Below are 14,140 nucleotides of genomic sequence, written 5' to 3'. Positions count from 1 at the left end.
AATAAGCTTCAGCCACTGTGAGCATCTCTTAATAAATCTGTTTCTACATGAATGCAACCAGGCTGAAGTTGCATTTTACTTAACTTTCCTTTTAATGTCATTAGAGGTATGACAATGATGAAGTCAGTGTTTTGGCTCCCCAGGGACAGGTGCAACATATTATATGAAAAAATATATAGTTAAAAATGCTGTACTGCCAAATCTTTGATCACGTAATTGAGCTCTCAAAGTCATAAATTTCCGGTGCCACCTTTAACATCTCCAGCAGTTCATCTGGAAAAGAGACAGTATATTTATTTCTACCTTACTTTTTCTCTTAGTTCACATAATAGAAATAATTGGAAAGCTACAGAGCAGAGACCACTAGTGATACTATAAATATTACATAAAATATTGTAGGTCTGTGGCAAGAGCAGGAAAATAAATTCATTTTCCAATAAATCTTAAGTTAGGTACAGCACCTATTGACCAATAGTGCTTGCATGACTTACAGCAGAACAACATTTCTGTATCTTGCACAGATTAATTTAATAAGTGTTATAGGTATAATTTTCATAGGTACATAACTCATTGAGAGCCTTTCCTTTTTATAATTGCAGGTGATCTACTTACTATATATTCAGTACATTTTGCCAGCCAATGTAAATTGACCTTCATTAATTTGTTATTAAGAGGCTCCGTCTTCAGAGCTGGCACTGTGACATCCATAATATTTTCATAATCTGATGGCTCATAAGAGTTATATACTAATCACTCCTGTCTTTGCACTGAAGTATCTACTAGACTTGGACCTTCTTGAGCAGAAGGACAGGGTTAATATAGCCTGCCCTCACAATGTAAGAATACTTTATTTGTCCAGATAATTAAAGCTGTTTACCTTGTACCATGAAAGGCCAATTTAAACAGATTGTGAATCTTAGCCTAGGGAGTGTTTAAGATTTCTGCTGCTTGTTACTGGCAAAAGATGCATTTTAATGCTAGCCTATTTATTTCATCATTAGGAGCATACTGAGGTAGGTACAGAGATCCCCCTTGGAAAAAGGTGATCATGCTGTAAATTGTGCTGCAGAAATACAGAAAGCTGTCAGCTATTTCATGAGCTTGCCCAGAGGCTAGAAATAAATTGTGCTTTAAAGAAATGTGCAACACTAAGTGACCTTTATGTGGTCAATGGAAATCTGTTAACAAAAATAAATAGCCACAGTTACACCACTTAGTTGAATGCTCAAATTAGCCTTATTAAGGGCATCCAAGCACATTGTAGATCATAGTACTTTAATTCAGTACTGGGTGCATCTGTGTTCATTTTCAGTATTTTGAGTATGCAAATATAGCTATGATATAAGGAAGGCATGCTGAAAAGCCTTAACCATTATTCAGGGTGGAAGAAGAGTGAAACAATATGGCTCATACCAGTGCTGATCTTCAAGGCTATTCCCTTGGCCACTGTATGGTCCAAATAAACACTGGGATTTTGGTGGCCAATCAGGAAGCCATCATCTAAGGGACAGAAACTTTAGGGACCTTGCTGAAAGGAGTGGGGGAAAGGTACAGCATTATAATGTTGTGATACACATGAAAGCTGTGCTTGCTGGTTTACCAAGAATGACACACCTCTGCTTTAGGCCCTGATCATCACCTTGCTGCTAAATTGTGTTCCTCCAAACTTGTGTGTATCTAGCACTTGTCTAAGTCCCTGCCACAAAAAGCTTACAATTCACCTTTTTGTTATGTTTGTACAGCGCCTAGCACTTTGGGGTTCCAGTTCCTGTTTGGGGCCTTCTAGTGCCAATATGATACAGATAATAACAGTAATTCTTGTCCCAAGGATTGAGATGAGATTTTTAAAGCTGCTGTAACTCACATATGGAGACCAGTACCAGAGACAACATTTAGCTACACAGCTGAAAAGCGGATAGCGAGGGATAAAAACCAGCAAAGATTTTATTTGATTTGATCAGAAAAGCAAAAGTGGTGACAGTATCAGAATAATTAGGCATGAATAGCAATACAATTAGTTTAAGTTTAAGACTTCCGCTAAGTAGTACTTAATGATAGTTTAGAATAAGTTTTAGGTAGAAATTCAAAATGGTGGCCGATAAGGTCATCGGTCAGAGAAGGAAAAGAAAAAAAAATGGAGGTGACCAATAGCAGGAAGGTTGAATGGGTGATAGGGTGAAATAAAGGTCACTTCTAATACCTAGAGGGAAGGGTCAGACCGTAAGGGGAAGGATCAGGAGGAGGTCCAAGTTTGAAGTAAAGAAGCAAAGCTAATGAGCATATCAAATAGCTAATTGGTTGAAAATGATATCTTGGAGGAGAATCAGGGAGAGGTTAGAGTTTGAGGTAAACAAGGTAAAACTAATTAGCATAGCGGGCAGCTGATTGATCAAAAACCATTTTACCCCTGCATGGGAAGAAGCCATTGACTGAGATTAAGCAAGCAACCAGTCAGAAAAATCATATATAAGGCAGAGAGCTGACAGGCTTGGTGTGGGGGATAGTGACTCCTAAAGAAAATCTGGACAGCAGGAGACACAGCAACAAGGTAGCAGCAAAACTGGTAACTTTTTGACAGAACAGAACAACTCCAGACAGTACAGAGGGATTAGAACAAGGAGCAGTAAGTATGATTTTTCCTTAAAAATAGGAATGCATGGGTATGAATGTAAATAAAGCTGGATGCCTGTGCTTGAATGATCTCTAACCCCACTTGTTCTAGGACTGCTTCGCCAACACTCATAGAATGTTAATTAGTTTAAAATAATATTAAGTATATTATTGTAATGTAGTGTTATTGTATACATATGTATAAGAAACTGTGTATTTCATTGTATTAAGGCTTTATATATATGTATGCAGGATTCCTTTGTTATATGCTACTACATTTTACGTATGTTTTGCCTTGCTGCAATTAAGTGTTCATTACATTGTAGCATGTGTTAAGGAATTACCATATTGTGTTGTAAATACATTGCAACTTTAGAGTTATATGTAATGGTACCATAAATAGTTTATAGTATTTTGTAGAGTTTTAAATGGCTTATTTCATGTTTCATTGTATTGATTTTCAATTTAAAATCCAAATGTATTCAAATTTAGTAGTTAATAAAAGAGACTTTTTGTTTTCAAAGAATTTACTGTTTAAGTGTCAAGCCTTTGAGTGCAGGGCTGTATCTATGGCCTGGTCTACACTTACCTTCAAATTCGGTGGCAGTCAACAGGAGTTATGCAAGCTATGCAGAGTAGCTTGCATAAATCCCATCAACTTCATAACTCCTCTTCTACACGGCGTCTTCACTTCACTGTGCCACTTGAGGGGGTGGTTTTAACATGTCAAGATCGATTGAGCGGGTCTTCACTGACATCAGAACAAGCATCCATGTGGGAAGTTATACTAGCGTAAGGCCATATATACACTAGAGAGCTTACAGCGGATCAGCTGATGCAGCTGCCCTTCTGTAAGATCGCTCATGGAGCCACTCTGTGCCAATGGGTGAGAGCTGTACTATCAACATAAAGCCACCTCAATGAGCGGTGGTAGCTATGTCGTTGGGAGAAGCTCATTGGAAGAAGCATACGTTTTGCCAACATACTCACTCACTTGGGAGGGGCTGGTATGGATTTCCTTGTGTGGCCTGGGTGTCTAGGGAGGGAGCATGTTGTGTCTGGCTCCTGCACACATATGGAAATGAGGAGAGAGTCTGTTACTTTGCCTCCATCTTATGTACCCATACAGGGCTAGGCCAAATTATGCCCTCCATGAAACTAATCTTATTTTCCAATGAATTTACCAGACAGCACAAGAGCTGGATTTGGTTTCCACTCACACAGCTGTGGCAAACACTTAAACAGCCAGTGATTTGGTTTTTTTTGTTTGTTTGTTCCTTCAGGTAATATTCCCCAAACTTCTAAAACATGAGCCTCCCTGAAGGAGGATGAAATCATTCACTCCTCCTTCAGCCCCATCCTGTGGTGATAAAGGCCCATAAAGACTAATTTATACATCTTTTGCACTCCCTACTCATTCACAACCCATCACCACTCCCTTTGGCAAACACTGGTGTGGACCTTCATAATATATGTGCTCTTCTTTCAAGAGAAAGGCATTAACAAGGTTGACATATCTGTTTCAGTGTTAGTGTAGCCATTTCAAGCTGTGTAGCTCAAAAGCTTGTCCCTTGCACCAACAGAAGTTGGTCCAATAAAAGATATTACCTCACCCACTCTGTCTCTCTCAATGTTGACACTGAAAGTAGCATCACCGGCACCTTTTAAATGAATGGAACAGTTTCAGGCTCTCTGCAGACTGCAGCAGACTTCACTAAGGTCATGTTTTTTGTACAAACATAACAGCTAGAGACTTACCTTTTCAAAAGGAAAAAAAAAAAAGGTGAGGCTTAGGAAAACAAGTGAGATCTCTCCACTCCCTTGACTCTCTTCTGGAAGTATGTCCCATACTTTAAGAAATGCTCCATTAAATGAAAAGAAAGGATGAACAGGCTTGTATAAAAGAAGAGTTTTACTCGGTTTAATCTTTGTTCTGAACATGGCTGATGCTGAAAACAAATATTGTAAAATAAAGGCAATAGGTTTTACAAGTAAGCCCAAAGAGTAGGAGGTGGGTGGGGAGAGATGTGAAATGACCCCTCGGTCTAGACAAAACACTGCTGGATTAAGTATTTTTTTTTAAAAATAGGGAAGAATAGTCTGATGATAACTTCCTTCCCCCACACACTATGTAAATAATAGGGGATCAAAGAAAGGGAGACAGTGGAGAGGGGAAGGAAGGAGGGAATGTGGGAACAAGGAGCAAGTAGGAGAACAGAGGGAGGGAGGCATCCAAAGATCTGCAGTAGAAAATTTCCTGACACAAAAAATGAAATGGGAAAAAAAAAAAATAGATAATCCCACATGGAGAGACACTCAAGTGAAGAGAAAAACAAAAAAGCAAGGGAGAGCAAGTAATTTGTTTTAAGTGTGGTGAGAAAATACTCAGGCAGACACAAAAACATTTGATTGTATAAATAAATGTGCCACAAGAGGGGCTTGGGAAACCTGGCTTGTTGAAGGGAAATGGCTACAGAAGACTAGTATTGCAGTGGATTGGGAGAAGATAGCTGGTTTAAGTTTGATATCGGAGAGAGGGAGGGGTTGGTGTGTGCAAGAGAGAGAGGGGGAGAAACTGTAGGCCAGAAGGAACCATGGTGATCATCTAGTCTGACATCCTGCACATTGCAGGCCACAGAACCTCACCCACCGACTCCTGTGATAGACCCATAACCTCTGGCTGAGTTACTGAAGTCCTCAAATCAGTTTAAAGACTTCAAGTTAAAGAGAATCCATTATTTACTCCAATTCAAACCAGCAAGTGACCTAAGCCCCATGCTGCAGAGGAAGGTGAAAAACTCCAAGGGTCTCTGCCAATCTGACCTGGGGGGAAATTCCTTCCCGACCACAAACATGGTATGTTGGCAAGACCCACCTGGGAAAGAATTCACTGTAGTAACTCAGAGTAACTTTAGTGTCCCATCTCCAGCCATTGGCGATATTTGCTACTAACAGTCACAGATGGATCATATGCCATCTCATCGTAGCATCCCATTCATAAATTTATGAAGCAAACCAGTGAGATTTTTTTGCCCCGCCCCCTCCACTGGTCCACTTCCAAGGCTGCTCCAGAACTTCACTCTGATGGTTAGAAACCTTCATCTAATTTAAAGCCTAAATTTTTGTTGATGGCAAGTTTATATCCATTTGTTCTTGTGCCAACATTGGCCCTTAACTTGTATAACTCAACTTCCTCCCTGGCATTTATGCCTCCGATGTATTTATAGAGAGCAATCATCTCTCTCCTCAGCCTTCATTTGGTTAGGCTAAACAAGCCAAGTTCTTTGAGTCTCCTCTCATAAGGCAGGTTCTCCATTCCTCTGATCATCCTAGTAGCCCTTCTCTGCACCTGCTCCACTTTGAATTCATCTTTCTTAAACACGGGAGTCCAGAACTGCACACAGTATTCCAGTTGAGGTCTCACCAGTGCCTTGTATAATTATCTCTCTCTACTAGAAATATCTTGCCTGATACAGCCTAAGAGCTCATAAGCCTTTTTCAAAGCTGCATCACATTGGCAGCTCATAATCATCCTGTGAATGACCAATACCAATACAGTGTCGATGTGGTGACATTTAGAATGGCTTTTTAAAAATGTGTGTGTGCATTTAGTTTGCACATTGTTGCTATTTTAACATAATATTCTTGGTAAATACCATATAGATTTATTTGTTTGCATAAAAACTTATGAACTATCTTTCAAATCTTCCATAATTTGGGAAATTGCATGTAGTGTTTGAAAGCTTTACAGATGACCTTTTCCAGTTAATTTTTTGCCCCTCCCATTGAAGCTCCCTATATTTGTTTAGCTGGCTGCAGATTTAATCAGGCATATTGACCTGCATCTTCTGTCTTCCTGAGAGTTTGAAAAACCCCAGGAAAAAACATACTGTTAATAATAAAATTAATTTTAAAATGCTGCTGCTGGTCAACAGATCTTTCTGCTAAATGAGTCAACAAAACAGGGGTTTTTTCTCTTTCCTGTCATGTGCAGAACTGACTTTTCTATTGCAATTAATCCTTTAAGGATTACATTTTTAGTTAGACACATGAACATCTAAAACTAATCAGGATGGTTTATAATGCTAAACTTGGTCTCCATTTCAACATTTCTTAATACTTAACCATGAAATATTGTCCCACAACTGAGTAGACACCTTTGATTTTAAAATAAAAACCCAACAGCAACAAAAAGCAAAAGTAATATTTCACTGTAAATTCTTCCCTCCGTTTTGTATTTGTACAGTTTAATTAACATAAAATTAAGAATCAGAATGAACTTCTGCTATATGAAATGTATTAATTAGGGTAAGCTAAGGAGGTATCCTACCTATCCTCAAAAGACCATATGGCATAGAAGTAAGTAATTCCACATCACTGGCTTGCTGGCAATAACAGAGGGAGAATGAAGAATGAATTACTTTTAAATCACATCTGTAAGAGAATGGATTGTACAGCATGTTCTTTGTGCCATACAATTACTGTAATTTTAAACCACTAACACCTTACAATAAGAAGCATTAATGAGTTATTTCTCTCATTCATAAGGCCAAATTCTGTCCTTTTGATAAATTCACGTGACGTCTATTAAGTTCAGTGGGAGCTGCACCAGCTCTTACAAGAGGAGAATTTGAATCGCAGTATTTGAAAATTTTGAATATGCTGGCCTGAAATTCTGCCCTCCCTCTCCTTTATTTAGGTCAATGAAGCTGCCTGCCAGTCACCGAGGATGGAATTTAGGCCAACATTCCTCGTTAGTATCTTTTTTTCCTTTTACAAACACCAATCATTCAACACAATACATTTGATCAAGTTCAAAATATTGCACGTTATAAAGAAAAAATACATATATGGTTAGCATTTGTATTACACACGAACCTAGACTCCTTCCTCATGTGAAACCAAGACCACAGTGGACTAAGTTTTGTCATGTGGTGCCACAGTGTTTGCCATGTCCTTTTATGTGGCTGGCACATATAAGGGGATAAGAACCTATTACTGCAATCATCTAATGGAGTTACTCCATTACTCAGTTATTTCAATGGTCAGGGTCCCATGTTCAAACCCACTGATGACCTAGGAAGCATATCATTACAAAAATGGCAGCCTGGTGCCGGGCTTGAAGTCTGCTGTGTAAGGGATGAGCTTCTTCTAACAAGGCAACCACAGTGCACTCTGACCTAGTGTGTCATGTCCTTCTCTAGTGGCTAGTCCACATGAGAGACTACGAGTCTATTATTTCTATGCTTCCTGGAGCTGGTACCAATCATAGGTTCACATGCTTTCAGTACCAAAGATCCTGCTAACAAGCGAGACAAAGGGTCATGACAGCTGCACTCATGTACAGGGCTTATGTTGGAGCTCAACAGCTTTGAGCAATCTGCTGTATGCCACACAAGTAATTGATATATCATGTGGCTTGATATTATAGAGAGAACAGGAAAAAAAAAGGCCATTGTGGTCTACTTAGTTTATACCTATTTTTTCTGAAAGGAAGTAGATCCTCTGAAAGGAAAGTGGTGGCAGATTAGAAAGAATGATACCAACCCTTTCCCATATCACTCATTTTCATGATAAGGTGCATCGGTCTCTGCAAGCATTCATAGTCTGCATACCACTGGTATGCTAAGAAGTGCATGTGTCCTTCTGGGTTCCTACCTGGACCAAGAAAATATATACCTGCACTTTCTTCTGATTCCTGCATTGTTTTCCAGCCAATAACTTGTAAAGGTGTGAAAGTGACTAGAAGCACTCTGTAATGCTGCTAATTCAGAGATAAGCATCCATGTTTATTCTGCAGCTAGCACCTTCAGCACGATGGAAAATGGCAGAAGACGACAGTGGAAGCAGTAGCTGTTTGGTTAAGCAGAACAGAAAGCTGCGAGGGGGCAAAGAAAACCTTTGGTGGTGTGTGTATATTGAAACAAAAAAATAACATTTTTCAGAAAATGCTGTGGTGGATCCACTAAGCAAGACACTACGATTCCCATCAACCCCTTCCCACCTGCACAGCCCCTTCCTCCTGGCCAGGTAACTGCTTAAGTGCCTGCACCTAAGGTAGCTGAAATCTGTCCCTTTCCTGCCAGCCCTAGTAAAATATACCTTCTCGTCAGTCAAATACCTAAGTGGTTATTGGGACCCACCATGGCTAGTGCCTACAAGGTCCAGCAGCTGAAGTGCCTTCAGTGCATGAAGCAGAGTTATGGCATACCTGGCCTGCTATTAGTACAAGGTTTGGTGTACTCCAGCACTGAACAGCCGTAATAATTACAATACCCAATGATCAGTAAACAAGCCCCTGAAATGCTCTTTACAACAGCCCAGAACAAACGCTTCCTTCTCTGGCATTTGCAGAGACCTTTTAAATGTGTAGGTACAGGCCAGGAAGCAGGGAGGGAGGATAGCACATATTAAGGGTCCAGTGCAGGGGAGAACCTATAGCCCTGATTCTCATTTGCACTAAGTCTCTTTTCTACTGCTCTAGCAGGAAAAATTGGCCTCAAAGAGTGTGTGGAAAAAGCTGAGCAACCACTTCCAGGCCCCTTTATGCTGCATGAGTGGCATCAAGGGACCTTAGTACAAGTGAGAAATAAGGCTTATCTCTTCCAACGGTCATGGGTGGTCAGTCATCTTACAAGCTGTGATGTGGAGTGTGATAGCAAGCAAGGCATTCACTAGTCAGTGTTTTTGATGTCTTTGGTGGGTACAATAGCTGCTGGACATCTTTTCACAGTCCAGTCAGAACCAGGACCTCCAGTAAAAAGAAATCCAAGGTAGACAGAGAAAAGGAGCAGGAAGGAAAGAATAAGACAGTGGTAGTGCTGTATTAGGAATACACCCTTGAGAAGCATTTCAAGGGGTACAGCACAAAATACTGCAGAGCCACCTCTTACAAATGGATTTTGACAGTTGATTAACAGGTCCTGAGGCTAGAGAAAATTTTGCTAGCAATTCTTAGTGCTGTATGTATGTATGGAGTTTTAAGAGACAAACTGCCACTAGCTAGGACATGAAATGACGTAGGAGTGTTCATGCATTGTGTTTGTCCATCCAGCGAAATATATTGCATTTGTGCAGTGAGGGATTTTTGTCTCTGCACCTAACAATAAAGCAGTAAACTTTTGTAGGCCAAGGTGCAGCATGCTTCAGCAACTGCAGAAGTGGGTACTACCAAACTGTGGACTACAAACTGCAGCACATTGGGAGAACTTCCTGGTTCCTGCCAGAAAGTACCCTCTGCCCCTCCCAGCAGGAAGTTTCAGCCCTGACTGTAGCTGGGAGTATGCAGCAAGCAAGCAGTGAGGAGGCTGCTGGGCTGTAATCCTGGTCTGTGTTTCTTTAGAGCAAAAAACCTTGTTCCTGGTGGTTTGTCTGAGTGGGTCTGGTCAGACAACCCAGAGCACACAGAGGAACAACAGTGGGCCAGTGGACAAGAGGGGCCACACTTTGCAGGCCTGATTTTACTTTCAGATCCACCTGTTCAACACTGTTGCTTCCCTTCCTCCCCAGTAATTGGACTTAGAAAAGGTTTTAGTTACTGAAGTACACAATGGATCTTGTATGATTAGTCATTAATTGGGAGGCAGCATGATAGAATGGTGAGTATAAGAGACTGGAAGTCAAGGGAACTTGGTTCTATTCCAGACTCTGCCACTGGGTTCCTGTGGGTCCTTGGGCAAGTCACAGACTTTTTTTTGAAGGTCCCCTTCAGCCATTTTACATTTCTCATGTTGGGCACCCAGAAAGAAAGGCTCCAAAATTATCAGGCACAACTGCAAATGTGGGCTTTAGTCTCTATGCTTCTGTTTATCTATAAAATCAGAATGACTTACCTACCTTCATAAAATGCTTTGAAATTCTTGGATGAAATGCCCAGATAAATTATTAATGATAATGGATAACGTAACCCTTCTGCCAGGTGGTGCTGGCAGCAACAGTGGCTAAATTCAATCTCTCTCTCTCTCAACAATAGAGCAGAAACAGTTTGAGCCCCCACCCAGAAATCTGGGAAAAACTAACTACCACTCATGGGCTCCTTTAGGCAGCAACATTTCCCCACTCATGAGCACCGAGTCTGTGTACATAAAATAAAACTTTTATTAAGAGCAGAATTAATTTTGGGAAAAACATTGCAACAGCCATTCAAAAGTTTGCAAGCCATAAGGAAAACACCCACCCTATGCTATCCTGGGCAATAGTCCTTTGTCTCAGTTTCCCATGTCCCTTTAACATGGCACTCCACTTTTTCTCTTCTGCACCCTACTCACATTTGGTTGTCCCAGGTCAGTGAAATCTCAGAATTCAGAGACGCATTCACATCAGTTCACCTCCGACCCTGAAGGGCAGAGTTGAGTAATCCTGCTTTGCCCACTGTTGTAACTGGAGGCAGAGGCAGTAGCAACAATGCCAAATTCTGAGGTTCTCCCATGTAGCTCAGTTTTTCATGATTTCAGCTCATAGTGACTTCTCTGGATAGCAAGGAACCTCTGCTTCTGCATTCTCAGTGCTAAGTTGCACCACACTACTGTCCTCTCAGCAAGCCTAACTAAGGTTCAAACTCCACTGCTGTTCATAAGTGTTTTCAGCTTCAGGGATCCCCAAGAAGAAACAAGGACTAACTTGAGTCTGATCAGCTCTGCCTTTAAACACTGGGTACGTAGAACTCTCTAAACAGAGTCCTCATCCCACGTAGGAACATTTGTCCCCACCCCAGCTGACTTTCACTTGGATTTGGCATCTCACTATCCCCTGCTTAGCAAGTGAGGTAATATTTAGGATATTAGTAAAGGCAGTAAAGGCATATTAAATACAGTTCTGCTGCCCTTTAGTCATACAATGAGGATAACCGTTCATACTCCTATGTTCAAGACTAAAGTGGATTTTAAGCCAACAACAGGCAAAGCTGATCACTTTGGCAAAGCAGGTCTGTCTGTTCACACAGGGAAGGTAGGTGTGTGTATGCAGATGGTCTGCTCCTGAGGTCTTTTACCCCAGTTCATCAATAGAGGGCAGAGAAGAGATCATTCAGACTACAGGTTTACCATAGTATCTATTATTGCCAATCAAAATAATTTACTTAATATGCATTATATTGTTACATTAATTAGCATAGTGCTGAAGAATTGGAAGGCAACATGGTCCAGTGGCTAGAGCCAAGAGAGTTTGATTCTATTCCTGGCTCTGCCATGGATTTATTGTGTGACCTTAGGCAAGTCCCCTCCCAGCTCTGGGCCTCTTTCACTTCCCACCCTTTGTCTGTCTTGTCTATTTAGACTGCAAGCTTGCCAAGGTAGGGAGTCTCTCTTACTATGAATCTGTACAACACCTAGCCCAATGAGGGCCCTCCTCTTGGCTTAAGCCATGAGGCACTCCAATACTAAAATAAATTGTATTTTAAATAAAGAGTAGTTTGGTGACAGAGTGGAGGCAGGTGCACATAGATCACAGAAGAAGGTGAGAAGCAATAGAATGGGTAAAACTATGCTTCAATATGAACAAAAAGCAATAGCACCTCTACAGCAAAGTGCTGCCATGCGATCCCCTTGGTGCTGATTAAAGTTGAAGCATAGGCCCTCACTGTTGCTCTAGCCAACATGGCTGTTGTCAGTTATTACTAATCATTCCATAGCTGCAGGAGTGCTGACACAAATCCAAAAGAATTTTTTAAGAAGGCAACCACCCAGCTGCAGCCCAAGAAAAGATAAGGTTTATGTGCTAAGTCAAACATGGTCAAGCCTCCAGTTTCACTCCTTACTACAGGAAATAAGACTGTAAATGGAAATGTTTTAAGCTGTCTCTCTCAGCAACTGAAAAGGCTGATAAATGTAAATTAATCCTGCTTCTTATATTTTCAGTTATTGATGGTTTTAATGCATTACATAGACTAAGAAAAATTAAATTACACCAGCAGCTCTTGCTATTCTTTTTTTTTCCAAATCAACAGCCAGAGCCAAACCTGGTGTGTGGCAGAGGGATGGTATGAGAGGACAAAAACACTCCTCTCCCCGCTTTTTAGGTTTACGTTTTCACTGAAAATGATCTAAGTCCATAGTGTTTTGCATCCGCAAGCTATAACAAGACACTTTGTTCCTCCTTTCCTAAATATTTCATTCAGATTTTCATAATTATGCTTTTATGTCTATATACACACCTAATTTCAAAGTTAATGTCTGGGGGTTATGAAGAAAGTTATGATTAATAGTTATGAAAAGACCCACATTTCTTATTACAGTAAGTATTCATTTTATGGTGAATTTAAGAAGCTTTTGTAGTGCCTCACGGTTTTGATTACCACTATGTACACAGATGAGAAAATTTAAGCTAGCCTAAATCTGTAATATATCATTCAACATGCTGCAAAAAGCAAAGCAAGTCACCCTGTCTGAGTTCTGCAATTACAATATTTTCTAAGTCTTCACTGTAAAAGGCTCTAGAATTCTAGATGAGGCTTCTAGGGTATTAAGGAGAGTAATTATTCTAATACTAATTACACAGAATGCCCAATCTCTGCTTTAGTTTAGGGTCTCCAGTCCCATGAGAGTTCAAGCAACAAAGATGAAAGATTCTCTTACAACCCTGTTTTTTGTTTTGTTTTGTTTTGTTTTATTACACATTGCCTGGTAGTCTGTACAACAAGCACCTCACTTAACTCTGGATTCCACCCCACCCCCTATACCACACCAAACCAATGTGTCTGCTCCTATACCTTTGCAGCTCTCTTCTGAAGTTCCCCTCTGGGTCTTCTACTCACTTCCCTGCCTTTGTCAGGGTCTCTGCCAGGCCTCCCTGACTGAAGAGCTTTTCCTTCTGCTCTGAGCTTCCTATCTCTCTCTTACTCTAACATTTTCCCCAGCTGGCCATTATCATGACAAGCCTGGCTCATTATGGAGAATTGCCTGATCATTTTCAGGTGTGGTTCATTCTGTGATCAGGTTGGCTTAACACCTGACTCCCGAGCCCCAGGGAAAGCCTTCTTGTTATAGGCCTGCGCTGCTCTGGTGTGCTGTGCTGTGCTGTGATTGGGTTGCAATCTTTGCTCTGCATTTCAGGCCTGATTTCATGAGGGTCTGGTTGCCCACGGACCCCACTAGCGGGAACTGGAATTTTGGATTTGGTAGGAACTCTGACATTCAGGCCCTTCAGAGGCTGACATGTATAGGGGTGAGAGTCAGATAAACCCCAGCGCTCACCAGAAGGACTCTGGGAGCTCAAGGGTTCATTCTAGTCCTGCTGCTGGGGACTAGAAATGCCATGTGAACGGGGCTATGTGATGCTCTCCTCCAGCCTGAGGGGCTGGAGCCTCCTGCTGGAAATGCTCTCAGGAGTCCAGGTGCCAGGACATCTCTGGGGAGTCTCTTCCTAGGAATAAAACAAGGACAGCATGATGATGAAGATGCCTTCATCCCAGGGCTGGGATCCTGGCATGGGGGAAGTTCCCTGCCAGGCTATGCAACAGGGATCTCCTCTCTGTCCCCACAGACCCAGGTGCCCAGAGGAATAAATGGTTCTTACCTTCACAAGGGGGTGAGAT

The 14,140-nt window shown here is 41.2% G+C and overlaps 1 long non-coding RNA gene across 1 annotated transcript; it reads right to left on the bottom strand.

Annotated features, from left to right (window-relative positions):
* Positions 1 to 141: 141 nt before the first annotated feature.
* LOC137167658 (uncharacterized) lies at positions 142 to 13,937 on the bottom strand. Its single transcript, XR_010924160.1, has 3 exons — positions 13,316 to 13,937; positions 1,414 to 1,528; positions 142 to 273 (listed from the first exon to the last, which is right to left on the bottom strand). It is a non-coding gene; the product is annotated as an uncharacterized lncRNA (long non-coding RNA).
* Positions 13,938 to 14,140: the final 203 nt, after the last annotated feature.

Source organism: Emydura macquarii, unplaced genomic scaffold (genome assembly GCF_026122565.2).
Source record: "Emydura macquarii macquarii isolate MOO-44397 ecotype Brisbane River unplaced genomic scaffold, CSIRO-AGI_Emac_v2 contig_2948, whole genome shotgun sequence".
In the NCBI taxonomy this organism is placed as follows: domain Eukaryota; kingdom Metazoa; phylum Chordata; order Testudines; family Chelidae; genus Emydura; species Emydura macquarii.
This window is presented reverse-complemented; position numbering and strand designations above follow the sequence as displayed.